The 5,755-nt window shown below is 35.3% G+C and overlaps 1 long non-coding RNA gene across 1 annotated transcript; it reads left to right on the top strand.

Annotated features, from left to right (window-relative positions):
• The first annotated feature begins 731 nt into the window (after positions 1–731).
• On the top strand, positions 732–4,673 carry LOC134256408 (uncharacterized). The gene is made up of 3 exons (XR_009989720.1): positions 732–845; positions 1,705–1,893; positions 4,357–4,673. It is a non-coding gene; the product is annotated as an uncharacterized LOC134256408 (long non-coding RNA).
• Positions 4,674–5,755: the final 1,082 nt, after the last annotated feature.

The raw sequence follows: 5,755 nt of genomic DNA, 5'->3' as shown, positions 1-5,755 counted from the left end.
AAAACCCAAGGAACAAATGTGAAGCAAGTAATAAATGAATTAATTTTATTATATATCTGCATATATATCATATATGTGTTTGCTACACATACTTATCCTACATATTATTCACGCTATTTATAATTTTTGCGGCAAATACAATTCTTGCTACTGAAAAATGTTTATATTTTATTTTATACATCCCGACAAAAGCTAATCAAAGTTCCCTGCTGTAATTAGCACGACCATCGTGTAATCGGTTTCTTTTACCCAATGTCCGACTGTAACACCGTGTGTCCGAAGTTACAACACCACTGTCCGAAATTACAACCTCCTACCTGATACTGTTTAAATGCGTTTATTAATGATATTATATCACGAAAAGAGCCGATGTACCACGAAAATAAGTAGCGGAAGGTTTTCTGCATCGAACGGTGTATAGCATGCCTATATTTAGCGGTAAATGCCAAGTATTTCCGAAAAAGCATTCTGAAGTGTCCGAAATATCAACACTTTCCCCTACTAAACACTTATTTGACCTGATTCAAATTTGTCTGTAAATGTTCAAAACAATTGGATTTTTGTATAGCATATGCCTCGAATCATAAAGTCTGTACATAAGTAATTTAAAATACTCAATATTACCATTTAATTAAAAATTAAAACGTCAAAATATCAGGTCTAAGTATATCCCGTTTTCAGTGTGCCCCTTCGAGTCGAGTCGGAAGTCTAGATTTACAAAGAATCCGTTTGAGGATGAACACTCTTGACTCTGCTTCGGATTCCCCAGTGATAATTGTATCGAGTGATGAAAGAGCTGACGGCGACATTTTAATGTATGATTGGCTTGGACCATTGGAATGAAGGTTAGAATATTTTTATTACTTAAAATTTACACTACTGATTACATGACAGTGACGTACATTGATGTTATTAGAAATACACAGACACACCGATATATTATCTGTTTTACAGTTCAGACGCTCTCTGTTTGCCTTGTAAATCCCCACAGCTTTATATTTTATTTTTTTTAAATTTGAGGATGTAATTTCAACAGTCCTACTATCTATCATAGTGATCATACTCTATAATTCAAACTGCACTTAATGTTACAGAATATATTCAACTAATTATATATTGACAGTGTGACTGTAAGGGTGAGGGCAGATACTTAGTTAGTTTTAATTTAGATTGTGCTTGTCAAGCCGCATTTGACATTTGGTGCATCCATGCTCAATGTTCACACTGAGAGTTTATTCAAATGTTTAATTCGAATGAATTCACTGCTCGTTAAATTACTTCCCATTAGCTCCATGTGAACATGAGTAAGGATAGCTAATTCAAATTAAATAGAAATGAATTTTGAATGTAGCTTAAACATGTTAAAGAAGCTAAGCACTGTGTGTCCAAAGTATACTGCGGAAAAATTGTGTGGAGCAATGTGCAAGTCACAATCTTCTTTTGCCAAGGTGTTATCATAAGAGCTCGCATTATGGGCAGGGATTTGTGCTGCTGTCTGGACTCGCTATAAATAGATGTTCTCAAAAAGTCTTAATTATTTAATATCATACTTTACTGACAAAAAAGGACAAATATTGCTCAGTTAAATTGCAAAAGAAATTTGTTTAAAAAAATTGTAATAATAGAAAGTTTGCTTTTTTTGTTTGATAAGACTGCTGTAATGGTTTAATGTTTGTTTATTTGCCTTAATCATACATTTTTCAGTCATTTCATGGTGCCACCACTTGAGATGGTATTAGCTGCAAATATAGACTTGTACTCAGCACTTATTGCCTTTAAGAAGTATGAGATCCATTTTGTGCTAACACCTACCGTGACACAGAATCTTGGTTTATGCAGTCTCATAGAAGTAACCTGTCTAAAGCATTTAGCAATGGGATTGGAACCTGCGACGTAAGGTTCAGCTTCTTATTGATACTTTGATTTATAATATTTATTTGAGAATTTCACTCATTCACATACTTAGAGATGTTGATATATATTGTTGAATAGCATCAATTTAGACCTTTAATTAGCTAAGTAAACATGTACTGTGAGGTTTTTAAGGTCTCATTCATTTTATATGCCAGATGCATGTTAAGGAACATTACTGCATAAATGTTTTTGTCTTAAATTTGAAGCTTTTTACTAATATAGAGATATGTTAGTTTTAAACCTCTTCAAATTAGGGTAGACCTTTACTTTAAACTCAGCAATGTGAGTGTGTTGTGTGAACTTGTGTTAGCGAGACAGTGTGTTGTATGAATTTGTGTTAGCAAGGCAGTGTGTTTTGTGAACTTAATTGTGTTAGCCTGACAGTGGGTTGTGTGAATTCTTGTTAGCTTGACAATGTGTTGCGTAAACTCGTGTTAGCGGGACAGCGTGTTGTGTAAAATCGTGTATAAAGTGTAAGTGTGACAGTGTGTTGTGTAAACTCGTGTTAGCTAGACAGAGTGTTGATTGAACTCGTATTAGCGAGACTTCGTGTTGTGTAAACTGGTGTTAGTGAGACTGCGTGTTGTGTAAACTCGTGTTAGCGAGACTGCGTGTTGTGTAAACTCATGTTAGCGAGACAGCGTTTTGTGTGTATTCTTATTAACGAGACAGCATGTTGTGTGAATTCGTGTTAGCGTGACAGTGTGTTGTGTGAGCTTATTATCCTGAAAATTTGTCGTGTGAACTGGTGTTAGAGAGATAGTGTGTTGTGTGAACTCATGTTAGCAAGATTGCATATTGTGTGAACTCGTGTTAGCCAGACTGCGTGTAATGTGAACTCGTGTTAGCGATATTGCATGATTTTTGAATTTGTGTTAGCGTGACAGTGTGTTGTGTGAACTCGTGTTAGCCTGACAGTGTGTTGTGTGAAATGGTATTAGGATGACAGTGTGTTGTGTGAAATGGTATTAGGATGACAGTGTGTTATCGCAACAGCGTTTGGTGCATACTTGTGTTAGTGAATAGTGAGACAGCCTGTTTTGAGACTTCGTGTGTGTTGTGTGAAGTGTGTTGTGTGAAATGGTATTAGAATGACAGTGTGTTGTGAGCGTGACAGTGTGTTGTGTGAAATCGTGTTAGCCTGACAGTGTGTTGTGTGAAATGGTATTAGGATGACAGTGTGTTGTGTGAAATGGTATTAGGATGACAGTGTGTTATCGCAACAGCATTTGGTGCGAACTTGTGTTAGTGAATAGTGAGACAGCCTGTTTTGTGACTTTGTATTAGCGTGACAGTGTATTGTGTAAACTCGTGTTAGCGTGACAGTGTATTGTGTAAACGCGTGTTAGTGAGACTGCGTGTTGTGTAAACTCATGTTAGCGTGACAGTGTGTTGTGTGAATTCATCTAAGCGTGACAGTGTGTTGCGTGTACTTGTGTTAGCTAGACAGTGTGTTGTATGAACTCGTATTAGCGAGACTGCGTGTTGTGTAAAACTTGTGTTAGCGAGACAGCGTGTTGTGTGAACTTGTGTTAGCGAGACAGTGTGTTTGTGAATTCGTGTTAGCATGATAGTGTGAACTCGTGTTAGCCTGATATTTTGTTGTGTGAAATTGTATTAGCGTGACAGTGTGTTGTGTGTTAGTGTGACAGCGTGTGGTGCGAACTTGTGTTAGTGCGAAAGTGTTTTTCAGTGTTGTGATGGCGAGCTGTGTGATAGCCTAATGGCGTCTTTTGTGTCGGTAAGATGGCACGCTTTTATGAAAGTGCTATTGAGCTTTAGCAAGTGGCCCTATCTGGACACGCCTTATTATAATTGATCAGTTCTCAGATATACAGTGAATTACCGGTATTATTGTCACCATGAAATCAGCATTTACAGTTGCAATTACCTAGTTAGTAATCATAAGATATTGGTTTGTCAGTTTTAAAATTATGGTGTTCCAATGATGTGAAGTTGCAGTGTGTTAGCATGTTAATTTCAACAGACTGCCACTCCAATGCAGCTTTAAACAACATGCTGCTGTGTTAACACAAAACAAAATATCATGCAAACACAACTTTAAACAATCTGTTGAGTGTTAGCTTCACTGCATGTTGGATTCAGTGTGCTGGCATATTATCACTGACGTACATGCTAGCACATTGTCACCTCGTGCTAGTATGTTGTCATAAATACTCTAGCACATTATCCTAAACCCACTAGTGCATGATTACTTTGCACTTGTATGTTGTCTTATTAGGGAATAGCATAAATGACTGCCTTAACTGGTGTAAACTTCTTTTAATTGATGAAAGAGTACATTAAAATTTACAAATTATACACAGAAAATGTGACAATATCTTATCTCTCAATTTGATAATCTTATTTATAATCTCATGAATTGCACTTTTTATTAGTAAAAGAATTATAGATTAAAAAATTTCAATTTCTTTTGGATAGGTGTGACTCATCTGAAGACTGAATTTTGATACCAAGCATGACCATGATTTGCCAGAAGATCATCTGTTTGGATGTGACATGGAATAAACAGCATTGTGAAAATAAGTCAAGTTTTGGTTTGTGAAGACAATTTTTAAACACACTGTGTATCATTTTTAAATTTTGATTTGACAACATAAATCCCCAAATATGAACATATCAATTGCTCTCAGTTTTTCAAGTGAAATAGTTTTTGTAACAGAAATACATGTACCAGTAATTACATTGGAATAAATGTTATTTTTAAATATAATAATATTTTGTTTGTGTAGCATGTTGACCTCTTTATTAAGGTCTTCCCTTTCAAAGTTTAGACTTACTTATTCTAATGATTAAGATAGATCAGCAGGAATAGAAGATCTTGTAATACATGTACGAGGGGTGTTAGAAAAGTTCGCGGACAAGTTTTATTGTGAGCGCGCTATTTCCACGAAACCGGTCAAACTTTGCAGATAAAATCTTTACCTTTTTTCCAATTAATATACAAGAATTTGGTGCTCTCCGATGATTATTGAAAAATATACAGCTTTTTTATTTTGATAAATCTTGCTTCACGGAGCATGCTACATTTTGGCACGTTTACATCACAAAGACTCTTCATTAAAATTAAAAATTGCACAATTGTACCGCAAAGAGTTTTCTGATATTTTACCTGCCGCTATAGTATTCATGAAACGTCACTGGGAGAAATTTTGAACTAAATTGGAGGGTTATATGACTGTTTTATAGCCGTTTTTAACTGATCAACGCTTAAAAACACAGCCAAAAATCGGAACGTCATTTAGCGTCATGGAGCACTGCACTATGTAAAAATTATGTATGCAGACTGGAAAATGTCTAAAAAGAGATTAAAATGTTCAAGATGCTGCCGGGAATATCCTACACCTACAAAGGACAAGTTTTCAAATGGTTGTAGCTTCATAAGAATGGAAGGATTAACATTTTGAATGATTACCTCCATCGATACTTCAATACCCCCGTATCGCATGGACGTTGCGTTGCGCCTATATGGTTTTGCATAGTTTCCATACCTGAGCGATTAACTGCATAGACTTTTTTTAAAGATCTCAATAATATCCGAATCAGTACAAAAGACATTATATAAAAGAAAAGTAATATGTCTTGATATAGATATTCAATTTTAAAGTAGAAAATAGATAAGAAAAATCTGAAGAAATGAAAGATTTATAGAACACTGCGACAAAACTTTACCGGTTGAAATCGGGTTGTCACGTCGCCTTACGTCAAGTGATTGCTCCGTGAATTCCATGACCTCATAGTAAAAATCGTTGTAAATTTTCAAGATTTTATTATATGGACCTGATTTTTTACATACCAATAAACAAAATGTAGGAATTTA

This window comes from Saccostrea cucullata, unplaced genomic scaffold, assembly GCF_032062105.1.
Source record: "Saccostrea cucullata isolate Sc308-1 unplaced genomic scaffold, CSIRO_AGI_Scuc_v1 ctg15876, whole genome shotgun sequence".
Taxonomy (NCBI): domain Eukaryota; kingdom Metazoa; phylum Mollusca; class Bivalvia; order Ostreida; family Ostreidae; genus Saccostrea; species Saccostrea cuccullata.
This window is presented reverse-complemented; position numbering and strand designations above follow the sequence as displayed.